The following is a 14,540-nucleotide window of genomic DNA, read 5'->3' as shown; positions in this document are numbered from 1 at the left end:
ACCCCTGGAGCCCCCCTGCTACCAAAACCTTGCCACAGAAACCCAATACAACATTATTTTGTGTTTCAAATTTCACCCTAATTATTTTGGTTCAGTAGATTTATACCAATAGCTGTTTCAGATCTTCATGCCTTTCTCTACCCTTTTTGTTGTGATCCCAGCCTTCTAGGAAAGAGATATGCACTGTAAGTAATCTCTTCTTCTGCCATACTGCATTAAAGCATGCTGTGCATTCATACATTGTGGTATTTTTTTGCTTAAGCAAATTAGCACAATCTTTATAGCATTTGATATATGTCTACAGCTTGTGGGATTTTTTTTTAATTTTTAACAGTGAAGGAAGTTCCTGTTTATGCTTCTGAATGGCTTGAAATGTCTCAGTGTTTTCAGAATCTCTGCTGGCCAGAAATATTCCGCATCCCCAAGGTGCCACAGGTAGATCAAAGGATCGCAGCCTACTCTGACCTCCACGGGAGCACACGCGGGCCAGAGGTTGCTCCAGTCGCACACAGAGCCCTTTTATATCAAGCTGGGTTTGTATAATGGGTTCACAGTCTGCCCTGTGGCTCTGGTTGCAGGGTCAAAACAGGCATGTTTGCACGGGCAGTGTCTGCGGTAGGAATGACAAGTTGCAGATGAAAACCTTTTTTTTTTTTGTTTAACTATTTTAGGAAAAAAATAGTCTTCAAGCGTTTTGCGCTATTTCCTTTTGATACTGCGTAACACTGAGCCCCCTTTTTGCAGAAAGACAGGGTGTGTAACAGCATCCAATTAACTCGGTGCATGACTGAGAGAGTACAAACTTTGACAATAGCGACCAAAGAAAATAAATTAAGTAGCAGCAACGTACATAGCAAATGATTAGAGAGACAGAAAACCTTTCCTTCCTCCTTGACACAAGTGTAAATTAAGACTGTGTGGAAAACATGGCAACTAGACAAATTGCCCATTTTCAAGGGACTACCAGGTCTGGCCCATGGTCCAGTATAACAAACCCTGAAGGTAGCAGACACAAATGGTTTTCCCAGCAGTCCTGACACACAATCTATCCATCATCCATAATGCCTTGTTTCCCAGGGAAGGCTACTGATGAAGAAACCCACCTTTAAGTAAGGAGAAAGGGCAGAATTAATTGCTGCTGCTGTAAAACATACCGTACAGCCTACAGTGGCATGTTCCTGCAACGGCGGGGCTTGGATCACAGGCTAGTACCTTATCTGCATGAATTAAAACTATGGGGCCAGGCTGTGCATCAACGTACAATTTCTGTACCACTCTCACCAGTCAAGTACTGTTCTACATGGGATTTTGGTCGTGGTTTCACTGGAGACAACAGCAAGACACTCACTGGTATGAGAAAAGCCAGGATTTCTACAAAAATCAGTCAGGAATACAGTCTGTCAGTAAATAATTTCAGTAAATAGAATATTTGCTGTATGGAAATGGATCAAAGGGGCTTTTTTGAGTCAATAATTAGGGGTTTTTGAGGTTTGTGGGTTTGTTTTTTTTTTTGCTTTCTTCCTTCCCCTCCCCCATCAACTGTCCTCTGAACCTAGTGGATATCTTTCAAGAGAGAAGAATGGATTGTGGATCTGGTACTTCATGCCAGACGGTATAAAGGACTACCAGAAAGGAGCACTCCTTACTTAGAGGTCAGAGGACATCTTCCCATCCCTTTAAATGGCTTAACAGCTCTGTAAGAATAACAAATCTGTTTAAAATAGGAAATCAGAAGGAAATAAAGCTGTGTCAGGCAACATTAACCCTCCCGCGTGCGATTTGACCTTGGACAGCTCCTCAGATCTCTTGTTCAGCTCATTCATCATTATTCTGAGCTGTCATCATGAACACCCTTGCTCATTAATTATACATTAACCTCATTTATGACTTTTAATCTATAATGGGTCAGGATGTTTAAAAATAATTAAATAAGAACATGCAATAGTAATAAGGATAATACCTGTACTGGAGTTTAGGACATCTGACTGCAAATCAAAAATAGGTGATGCTGAACAATTAAATGGGAAATGAAACAAAAACAAGAAAGGAGAGGTCTCCAAGTCTCCAACCTTGCATTTAGAAAAGTATTAGCTTTAAAAGGTTCCCAAAATATGCAGCTTGTAGGCTTCTGACTTTTTTTTTTTTAAACCTACAAAATGAGCATGAGTTTTCAAAGCAAGGAAATATGATCTGCCGTAAGCAGATTAGTGGACCAAACTGTTAGGCACTAGCTCAGATAAAATAGGGATGGGTTCTTGACAATATTCAGACTCTCTTCTGCTGGTCATACTGCCAATGCTCCCATTTGGTGGGTGCGTTTGCTGGGTGGAGTGCGCTGACTGCAGGAGACGACGCTGTTCTCGGAGCACGCTGTGCTCCCACAGGGTGGTGCATCAGCTCCTGGAGGCTGAACCAGTTCTCAGTCGGTCTTCTAACCTATGCAGTGGCTTCATTTCCAAGCAACCTGGGATGACGGCAATCCTCTGAATCTGTCAGTCCTCTATGCTGAATATTGGATTCAACAGAGGATTCACCTCTGTGTTTCCAGCACTGATAATGTTTTAATGCTGAAATTATCATATATTGTTTCTTCCTACAATTAAAGGAGTTTTCACATCACACAGCACTGGAGCACATTGCTTTCCAGTATCACAAAGGACTTTTCATATTGTGGCAGTTGTCTGTAGTAAGCTGAAAGTGCCAAGGTTTCCAAAACAGGCTTGAAGCAGAAATAAAATTTTATATTCAAGGAAGAATTACTACGTGCCACATAACATTTCAAGCTAAAATAATGTTTCATCAAAGATTTAGGAAGCAAGGATTAGTTTTTCAAACGTAGCTGAGTCAATGAATCTTATATCCCATATACTGCTATACATTACGTTCTGAGATACATTTCACTGTGCTATCTCAAGGCTGTTCTAGTGAGGTTGCTTCAGAGAAAAAGCCCTCAACTGAGAGGACATTTCACTGACCTAGTTTAAAAGAACTTGGGAAACCCAGCAGCACAAGGATGCCCAGGAAGGTGGTCAAAGAATATTACACTGCCTGTGAAGTACTTGATGAATTTTAGAATGGTAAATTATGGAGTTCAATGATGATAAATTATGGACCCTCAAATATATACAGAAGGATTTACCCTAAAGTGAAAAACCAGAAGAATTTGTCCCAGCTGTCAGTGGGTGCCATTTGCAGTGTCCAGACTATGCTTTATTATTCCCAGAGAAGCTAAACCTTCATAAATGTTTTTTGACCATATCCAGGATTTTCAAAGGACTCCAAGAAAGTTAGGGCTAGTATCTGGTGAACTTCAATAGAGGCTGGGTACCTTACCACCTTGGAGCGCTTGGAAAATCCTTGTCTCCTTGAACAGCTGGATTCTGCTCAGCTCTACCAAAATACATGTATTTCATAGCTCTGAAATACGCTGTAGGTTTTTAACTGTAAAAATGTCCAAATGCAAGGTTAGGTGTTTAATCTGATTGCCTACTGAGTTTAACAGGATTCTGTCAATGGCATTAAATAAGAGTACCTTTGTGCAACCCACTGGTTACGGGTCCTTGTTGTGTGGCATCCACAGAGGCGAGGAGAGTTAAAACCCACCTGCACTGCCCTGCTCTTCTCCCTCCACTGCAGCAGCTCATGCTTTCAACTCCGGACATCCGCGGGGCAGGTTAGCCAAGGTAGTCATCATCACATATTTACACTTATAAACTACCTTTTATCTGATGATCTCAAAGCTCTTCACATCCATTAATTAAACTCTAAGGGCATAGTAATAGGTTGAAATGAATATTTTCTGCTGTCCCTCAGGTAAAATAGCAGTTTCTCTTAAGCATGAGCACCAATTGGTTTTAAACCTAGAGAACTGTTTTTTATGAGCAATCACAGATCTGTATGTAGTAAAAAGTATGATTGCAGGGGATGGACTCGGTTTGTGCTGAAATGGGAAAGGAGATTACTTTTTCATTCAAAATACCCTTACTCTAATGTATTTCTTTCTTAAACTGAAGTGAGCATATTGGGCTATTTATTCCCAAATGGAATTCCGTCAATTGGGGTTACTGAAGATTTAGTCCCTGAAATGTATTTTTTTCCTTAAATCTGTTTCAGAAAATCCTGTTCCACATGTCATCAGAATCATAATTAAAGGACTTTTCTGTATATGTACTGTTTCCAAGTTGACACATCTAACCATGTATTTGGGCAATGTAAAATCAATCCAATATCAGTAAAGCAACAGGAGCCAATTTTTTGTTTTAAAGGGATGTTACTTCACACCTTATAAACCAGCTCTAATTTCCGTATTGTCTTTTACTCAGAATTCTGACCTGAGGTGCGGGACCAATGCATAGAAACTTGTAAAGGCAAAATTTCTCCTCTGTGGGAGGCACCAGTATTCTAGAAAAGAAAGAATGTGCATCTATAAAGAGGAGGAGTATTTTCAAATTTTCTGTCTGCATGAAAAATAACTGCAATCATATCTTAAAAATAAAGAGCCATATTTGAAAGCATAATTAAAGGGATAACATGTACCAAGCCCCAAAATGTCATCCCTTCTCTGTGCCTCAGTATCCCCTTCTCTAAGACGCACATCATGACAGCAGCCTGTTTGGTGAAACACTTCCACACCACCTGGTGCATTGGGTTTGCGTGGCAAGGTTTTGGTAGCAGGGGGGCTCCAGGAGTGGCTTCTGTGAGAAGCTGCTAGAAGCTTCCCCTGTGTCCCACAGAGCCAACACCAGCCGGCTCCAAGACGGACCCACTGCTGGCCAATGCCGAGCCCATCAGCGACGGTGGTAGAGCCTCTGGGATAACAGATTTAAGAAGACGTGGGAAAAAACAGCGCAACAGCAGCTGGAGAGAGAAGTGAGAATATGTCAGAGGAACAACTCTGCAGACACCAAGGTCAGTGCAGAAGGAGAGGAGGAGGTGCTTCAGGCGCCAGGGCAGAGATTCCCCTGCAGCCCGTGGTGACGACCATGGCGAGGCAGGTGTGCCCTGCAGCCCGTGGAGGTCCACAGTGGAGCAGAGATCCACCTGCAGCCCATGGAGGACCCCACGCCGGAGCAGGGGGATGCCCGAAGGAGGCTGTGACCCCGTGGGAAGCCCGCACTGGAGCAGGCTCCTGGCAGGAGCTGTGGCCCCATGGAGAGAGGAGCCCAGGCTGGAGCAGGTTTGCTGGCAGGGCTGGTGACCCCGCGGGGGACCCACGCTGGAGCAGTCTGTTCCTGAAGGACTGCACCCCGTGGGAGGGACCCACGCTGGAGCAGTTGGTGAAGAACTGCAGCCCGTGGGAAGGACTCACACTGGAGAAGTTCACAGAGGACTGTCTGCCCTGGGAGGGACCCCAGGCTGGAGCAGGGGCAGAGTGTGAGGAGTCCTCCCCTGGGGAGGAAGGAGCAGCAGAGACAGCGTGGGATGAACTGGCTGCAACCCCCATTCCCGTCCCCCTGCGCCGCTGGGGGAGGAGGGAGAGAAAATCGGGAGTGAAGTTGAGCCCGGGAAGCAGGGAGGGGTGGGGGAAGGTGTTTTAAGTTTTAGGTTTTATTTCTCATTACTTTACTCTGATTGCATTGGTAATAAATTAAGCTAATTTCCCCAAGTCGAGTCTGTTTTGCCTGTGACAGTAACTGGTGAATGATCTCTCCCTGTCCTTATTTTGACCCATCAGCATTTTGTTATATTTCCTCGCCCCTGTGCAGCTGAGGAGGGGAGTGACAGAGCAGCTTTGGTGGGCACCTGGTGCCCAGCCAGGGTCAACCCACCACGCCTGGCCAAAAGCATCACCCAGAAGCTTACTTACTGTTATTGAAAGAGAACGTGAGTAATTGTTTCAGATAAAATGGCAGACTTCCATAGAATCACTACATCCTTCCAGTCTGAATCCTGCAACACCAAAAAGATATTCCCGTCCCATCCCAAGACCACGCTTAGACCAGCTGTGACCTGTTACGCATGAACGGCGTAGCATTGACAGTCATTTCAGCTGGTCTACGTGTATTTCTTCTGTTTGAATGCATAGCATTTTTCTTAATTATTTCTGACTCTTCATCCAGCATGCTATAAGCTTCTTATGAAGAAAAGAAAATAAATAATTCAAATTCCACTTATTCCAGGAGGAGACTGGCTGTTCTAATCTATCCTTAGAGAATAAACAAGCTAGCTGTTCACATACAGCTTATTAGAGTATGACAAATAAACGTGCACAATATTGCAATGACAATAAGGACGGGGAATACCAGAACTGTATTTTGGGCTGGAATCTGAGGCTGGGACCATTTCCAGTTCCCTCCCAGGGGCTTAAAAGTTTGGTTACACTTTTGCCTGTAGCTGCAAGCCAGAGACTGGTAACAAATGTCAGTGCAAGAAGGAGCGAGGAAGAAGGACGGAGCCAGAGAGTGTGTGTCAGAGCGTGGGTTAATTCCCCATCACAAGAGCGCTCCGGGCTGCTTTGCGCAGTGTGTTTGGAGAGAGCTCTCAAATGAGTTAAAAGTCTGATGGAGAAATACAGTTTCTTGACCACCCAGGAGTGAGACTGTCTGTTCAGGGTAGTCTGTTGGAAATACTAATGTGTTAGGGCAGCACGCTGGGAAAGCTTCTGTACCTGCTTTAGAGAAACCTTTCAAAACACATGTTACTTGCTGCCTCCAGGAATGTTCCTGTTTTACTTGGAAAAAGTGTGGGATGAAACATTTAAAGCAGTTTTGGACCAAAATCTAAGTTTTCTCCTTTCCCAGGGATGGGCTCTGTGAATCTCTCATGCTTTCTGTCTGCCTTAATGATTCCTGAATTTCAGCTCTTACTGAAGGATGATCAGGACCTCACCCTGGAGGAGCCCACAGGTTGATGGATCAGGTGAAAGACAAGAAATGAGCTTGCACCCCTTGAATCCTAGGTAAGAGGTCTTACATCTAGGCCCTGGCACACTGACTGCAGTGGAGCAACAGACGAGAATAATTTCCCCGACAAGGTCTCCCTAAGGCTTCACTGCATCAGCATCTGGCCACTGCCTTGGGAGCCCTGCAGAGCTGCAGAGCATCAGCCTCGCAAGGAGGTTGGGTTTGGCACTGCAGGCTGCAGCTCACTTCCAACACCACCGGAGCAATGGGGGCTGTGGTGCTCACTTGAAAATGTTTTAGTAAAACATAAGAAGTTTGGATGCTTTCCTCTGAAACAGTAAAGTACGCAATTGGATTGGCGTTGACTTCATCCACAGGAGATATCTGACAATCTTGGTTGATGACAGAGAGCTGCACGTGTCACCAGAAAAAGACAGAGTGTCTGAAGAAGAGGAAACCGTCCATCTTCCCACCCTGACCTTTCTGATAGCCAGCTAGTAGTATGGGCAGAGCTCCACAGATCACTTCAAAGTTTATTGCTCTGTTAGTCCTCCTTGATTGACAGATCACCTAATGGATAATAAATTGCTGCCCTCCACTCAGATTGGGGGCTGCCTGCATGTTGCTAACGCTGATTTTTCAGAACCTGCTATCAGTCACTCTCTGCTTTTGCAATTTAAAGGGATGCAAGTTCAGAGACAATAAATAAACAGAGAGGACTGGGATTTCAAGGGTACGTGTGGGGAATTAACAGCATGGTGCCCTCTGAATTTCGGTGTGACACAGGCTCCCACGTCCCTCGGGTCTTTTTAAAAATCTTGCAGCTTTACTTTTGTGTCTGCTGCAAACCTGGTGGCCTCTCCCCCGGGCATCTGGGGGTGGAAGAGCGAAGCCCCTTTCCTTGGCCCCTCCGCCACTCGGGGGGCCACACCAGGGCAGTGGCGGGGGCTCAGCGGGCTGCTTGCCTCGGGTGCCTGCCTGAGCCAGAGGAGAAAACGTGCTCTGCAGTGAGATGAATCTGAAGAAACTCCACCTGAAACCAGTGGTGCCTCTGCTAGGACGGGGCCCGACTCTCATCTTTTACTTAATTCCAGTCACAGCGACTTGCTTTGGCACATGAGCAAGCGCAGAGCAGAGACTGAATAAAGACCTCAGGGTTTTGCCCGTAAAAAGAAAATGAAGTGGAAATGCCTCTCTTGAGACTGGAGAGGCCAGGATTTGTTATGGCTGCTCTGGGTCACTGAGAGCACCGCACGTCAGTGACGCTTCCCTCAAGGGCCGCTGTCAGCCCCGTCACTGCCGTTAGTTCTGCCACGTGTCAGGACACAATTAAAAAAATGTCCCTCTTTCACACTCACCTTCGAGACTGGTAGGCTCATCGCCAGCGCTGGGGATGAGGCGCTCCAGCTGCTGGTCCCACCAGTACCCACAGTGCGAACACCAGAACGTGTCAGCTAGAAAGAGCAACAGAAAAGCTCAATTCCCACATGGGCTAGATTTGCCAAATTGCTCTGTGCAGATGAAGCAGGACATTTTAAAATGTATTAGCAAACTGTATTCCCTAATCTTAGGGCATTGCTTTCCTGAAAGACTGGGGCAGGGAAAGGCTCTGACATTAAGCAATGTAATTCTGCATGTAATCTTGCACAGCTTTCCTGAAGGGCAAGGACCTTCCTCCTGTGCTAGGGATCTCCCCTAGGCACCGTGGTCAGGGTGCTGTTGCTGAATGTTCATACATGCCTGCGACAGCTTTAGCTAAGATTGTGGAGAAGGGAGCACCTCCATAAATCTAAAGAATTTGGGGGTCAAAAGAAAAGATGTTCCTCCCCAAAAAGAAACGAACACACTCAGCTGGATACAAACTGGTGCTGGTGGAGCTACACCATTATCCCTGGGCACACGCAACTTCTCTAAATCTCCCCGTCCCCACATTTTCTAGGGTTCTTGCATGGTGCACCACCTGTTTTGAGGCTTTCATTTTAAATTAGCAAATTAAAAGCATCAACCGAAGAGGCACCATCAGCACGGCAGGTAGCTCCTGCAGGTTGGGTCTGTCTTTTCTGGAAGGTGCTTGTTTTTAGTCCTAGGGTCGTGCCTTTTCCCTACACTCTGAGTTTTCTCTCTCATTCCCCCCAGCTCCAGCCCCTGGTTTCTGATACCAGCTGCCATCACCATTTCACACACTTTCAGACACAGACTTGGGCATTCTCCGGGCAGTGAGCTTGGGACAGAGGTGCTGACCTCTCATCTTGCTGCCCCGTAGCATCCCAGTTGCTTGTTATAGCCACCGCTAGATCTCTTAATTCTTCACCCATGAAACCGTAAATTTTTGGGACAGACAACATCTTTCATTGCTTTTTGTGAACGTTTGCATCTCAGAAAATCTAGCCCAGTGGGGTCTGGTGCATTTCTGCATCTCCAGCCCCTACGACACTGCACATACTCAGAGCTTTCATTACGCGCACTCCTCTTCCCTCTTGACTGAGGGAACAGCGAGACCTTCAGAATGTGTTTGTTTATGAAATCTGTGTTACTTGTTCCTATAACATTTATTTTTCTCTCTCTTTTGAAAGCACAGAAGTTCAACACGGGCCCTTAGAAACACAGCTGCTGTTATTTTGCAGCTGGGTGCTACTATGTGGAGAGCATCTGAAAAGGGAGGCTTGAACATAGGAAATTAGATGCAAGTTTAGATCACTGTGGAGAACAATACATGAAAAACTTGAGATGTAGATTTTAATCCAAGATTTTTAATACGAATGTTTCATCCTGCAGTCTTTACACTTGAATGGAGGTTTGAAAAAGTCCATTTATGTACAGGTCCGTGGAGGACAAGACAGTATTTACTCGTTTCTTTCTTAACCGACGGTAAGCCTGGTAGGTTACAGAACAGCCCATCTTTACATCCCCAGTTTAGGAATGTGCTATGGCTGTTCAGGAGAGCATTTATGTACGCCAGTGGACTCTAAGTGTAAGCTGAATGTTTAGCACCTATTTCAGTGCTATCTTCACAGCATGGTCTATAGGCACTCTGTCCCCTTTACCCACGCTTCTTACATTTCTGCATCCTTATATTAAAGATTATGGCTTAAAAAGAAGGGAACTATGTTGCTTAATTTACCAGTATCAAATATTTTTACTGAGAGTAATTGCTTATCCAGAGTTTGCTTATATAAGAACTAAACACGGTATTCCATTAAAATTATTAAAAATATCTTTCTATAGCTCTGCTCTCTCCACTTCTCTAATGTTCGGAATCACATAAAATAGTAATGAGCATACATAGCCTTCTGCTGTTTTCATAGACAAGGCAGTAAAAGAGACAGTTGCTGTTCCCTTGAGTGCTAGCCCACGAATCAGAAAGTCTAATCAGCCACAGTGTCTGACACACTAGATAGCCCCTGTATTTCATTACTGTTATATTAAAATCTTTGCTATTTGAATTCTGTATCCTCTATTAAAAGGAGAGAGAGACGTAGAAGAGATAATCAAAAGAGGACAAGAAGAAAGGACTTAAAGAAAAGTAACTCTCTTTTAACTCCCCCAGCCTGATGCTTTGGAATGCTGTTTCCAGTGCAAGCACTGGTCTGAAAATACCCAGAGCAAGTACCTGGCCACGTGGAGCAAGTACCTGGCATGCTGCGGCCGTGGTACACCCCTGGGGCTGTTCTGTAAGAGTTCAGCTTTAGTGGCCTGGGTAAGACCCAGCGCTGGCTTGTGGTTCTGCCTTGCAGCAAATGCTCGGTGAAAAGCAAATGAGCAATGGTGTTTTTCACTGCTTGCCCGCACCACTTGCCTGCTGCGTCTGTGCCTGCAACTGAATATTCAGGGTTCCCTTGGTTAGGTCGGAGGATTGCAGAGGGGCAGATGTTCTGAAGCTGCACAGCGGGCCAATGCAAAGGCCGTTTCCCAGGAGAATCTGCTGCTGGGTGTTGCCAGCCTCTGCTCGCAGTGTGGAAGATGCAGCATCGCTGCAGCCCTGCCAGCAGCGTGGCTGGTGTGCAGGTTTCGTAAAAGCAGCATCTTCCGACACTCTCAGAAACAGGAGGCGCCTCTCTGTGCATCAGTCCACACTGATTGGTAAATTAGGCTGTGACAAAATGAATTAGATTTAATTTTGCATAGCTGTCCAGTGGCATTGCTACATGTGTTATTACATAATTCTTTGAATCAATAATTTGACTTTGCATGCTTGCATCTTACGAAACTGAGAAAGATCAGTTCAACACCTGCAGGCAGTTGCTAAGAGTGGCACAGATGTATATAATACCGAACAATAGATGTCACTGTTATGCCAATAAAAATGGATTATATTTACAGTCATTGGTAGTTTCAACCTCCATTGCACAAAGCTGCTAAGTCAGAAGTGTAAAGCCAGGGCGCTCACTGACACATGATATTTTTTTAAACATGAATCCTGCACCTCGTTGTGTTTTTTCCTCTATCAAATTACACACAAAAAATCTAAAATATTTTAAAAGCCCGTTTAAACAAAATAAAAAAGATATTTTCCTATGGCTTTATGCAAATTGGTCATGCAAGAATAACACCATGACCCAAAAGTTACCATGAGTGGGAGAAAAAGAAAAAGGGATGTGGGAATCTTAACTGAGGAAACATTTCTGCTTAGACTGCTTTCTTTCAAAGGGGAGGGTGGTGCATTTACTCTCCTGCCCTTGGAACAATTACAAGGAGGATGGCACGTATGAACTCACCAAAAGGGAAGGATCAGGTTGTAAGCAGTAGTTTGCTGAGAGACAAGAAATGAGGGTGAGGCATCACCGGCAACATCCCACAGCAGCAAAAGACAGGGAGAGTCTGCAGAAGGAGGGAATAAGTATCCAAGCAAAGCTGGAGCTCTAATGTCCTATTTCAAGAGGTTCTTAACACTGCTTGAAATCAGTATAAAATTATGAAAATTAGACTGCGAACAATATAAGAAACTCCCGACAAGCATGGTACCCTTTTGCTTAGCTATAAGCAAGACCTGTGCAGAGTCAGCTCTCAGGTGATGAGCAAAACCAGTGAAGTCTAAGAAATGAGAATGAGTTTAAACATCAATTTCAGGATGAGACACAGAGGAAACTAGGCAGGTTATTACACAGCAGCTGCTCACCAGCTACTGTTCTATTCCTCAATATCAAGAACACAGTACACTGAGAGAAAATGCCTGTGCTCAGTGGTTGTAGGAGCCCATTTGTAGCCATAACACAAGGAACAAAATGCTTCTTTGTGACCAACTGATTTAGCCAGAAAAAGCGGACAAGCATTTTGGTGCACAGTGCTGTCATCAGCCTGGCCCCAGTCGGTCGCACGGAGGAGGAGGAGAAGGAGGTTCCTGATTTTTTGCTTCTTACCATGAGTTTGGAAGACATAAATTAATTCAAGCAAAACCTAAGTCTATAAAAAATAAGAAAAAGCCACGTGGTAGATTTTCATCAAACCTCTTTCATCCAGAATGTGAAGGAGACCAATTGTCATTTCTGGATAGAGGACACCTGAACTGCACACACAAATAGGTGCTCTTTCAAACAAACCCGCCAATGTTATGTATGTAAATGCCAAACCTTTACCATGCCGATGTGATCACACCTACTCAGTAAAAAAACCCCAGCATTACAATGAGGAGGGCAGCTCCCTCCATCCAGTCCAATGCCTGAGGGAATTGCCAGGAATCCTCTTTCTAGTTTGCAGACAAGACTGTACTTGATATTTGGACAACATCGTGACTCAGATTTAAACATTTCTGTGCTTATTTACCTAACTACTACAAGTTTTGCATGTAAACAGGATCCTTACATCTCAGCTTCCCTCTTCTCTGGTGTGTTTTTTCCTCTTCACTTGAAATCATCTCCTTGCATGTCACATCCCAGTCTCTTGCTGAGGAAATGATGAGGAGGTCACAAGAAGAAGAATGACTCAATATAAAAGAAGAAACAAGAGAAAACTTCAAGGAACAATCTGAGGAATAACAACCTTGTTTCCATCACATATGCCTTGTAGCGTTAAAAGAGCGAGAGAGGCAGAATACCAGGTGAATTGCTTCAAAACATAATGTCTTTCAATATACCCTATGAGATATTACCTGCTTCTGTAGAAAAATAGAAAGAAAATGATGCAAATACCTCGTAAATCATAGCTGAGGTGCATATTTCAAAGATTCGCGGGATTCTGGTACAAAGTAGGAAATGGTATGGTTTGCAATGTAACGTTGCCTGATAGCACAGAGGAATTTCAGCCACAGGCTTTCAGCTTGGGAAATGTAGGTATAAAAATTCAGTGTTTTACATGTACTTTTATAGCAGTGAGATAAAGCATGCTCCTGGACACAATGACATCAAAAATGCAAAATCTTAGCATCTGTGAAAGTACAAATATTGATGTGCATCACTAAACATATGTTGCTGACTAAAGCTAGTATTAGCGACAACAGTCATTCTCTGCGCTGGAAAACCCCAGTTGCCTTGGGCTTTGTCTGAGCAGAAAACCAAAGAAAAATCTGAATAAAACCTTGTGAGTTAGCCTCATGATAACAGGCTGAGCTGCAATACTCAGATAATAATAAAGCCAAAAATACAGGGCTAAATTCAGCCATGCTTACTTGATGCTAAATTGAGCAAATTGCATACCGCCTGCTGCAGAGGCAGTACCAGAAGGCGTCTTGTTCTCCCAGATTGTCTTCGCAGGGTACAGATTATTTTGATCCATTCGTTGCAGCTCCCATTCTGACTGACACCTCAGAACTGAACTGGAAACTCCAGATGCTGCAGTTTGGGAAGCTGGGGGCCCCTGCTGGGGCTGAACCCCTCTCGTTTCCTATGGCACAACGCACACAGCTAGCAGAGCTGGTGCCTGCTTTCACCCAGCTCTCCCCTTCCACCCTCCTACAGCAGCATGGGGCCACCTCCTGTCCTAGCTGCTGCGTGCCCCAGGTGAGCTCTCCTAAAACCACATCAAGCTGTGGCTTTTCTGGGCCCTGAGCTCAGCCCTCTGTATCGTTCCCCTGGACTTCCACAGAAACAGAGCCAAATAATGATGTCTTCACATGGTCAACGAACCACCTGGTTATCAGAGGTATTGAGGAAAGGGGTTACCTTTGCACAGGCCTGATCACAAGTGCCTGAGCCAGGAAGGTTTAAGGAGAGTTGGACTGCCAAAGTCAAGCTTTTAAACATGCTATTTCTCATTCCAAAACTCACTAGATTAATTTTGTGTAAATATTTTTTTCAGCATTGTCTTCCAGCTTAGAAGCTTTTAGATTGTACCTTTCCAAGTTTTTTTCTGCTACCAAGAAGTCTAAAAGATTAATTAACCCCCAAAAAAGTATGATTCCAACAATTAAATAATTCCAGAAGGTACAAGAGGAATGAAAAAACCCAATATTTTGTGAGACATGAGAGCTGGCAACGCTGGCAGAAGTTTTGAAAGGAAAGATTATAAGGTACATGCAACAGTATTACTTCTGACTGCCTGGTAGGAGAGTCAGAGCTAGGAAGGGGGTTTGAACGGGGGGAGTAGATGGGAAGGGAAGTGGATGTGAGAGCAGAGGGCAAAGCAATTGGATGTTTCAAAAAACTAGTGGATGAATCAATTTTATTTTTCAGCTGATGCACACGTTATGGGCTGAACTGTCCTGACTGTTCAAGGGAGCATATGGGCATTCAGTTGCTTTAGACTGAGGGAACTCAAACCTTTGAG

The sequence above is a fragment of the Platalea leucorodia genome, assembly GCF_965183815.1.
Source record: "Platalea leucorodia genome assembly, chromosome: 14".
NCBI lineage: Eukaryota > Metazoa > Chordata > Aves > Pelecaniformes > Threskiornithidae > Platalea > Platalea leucorodia.
This window is presented reverse-complemented; position numbering follows the sequence as displayed.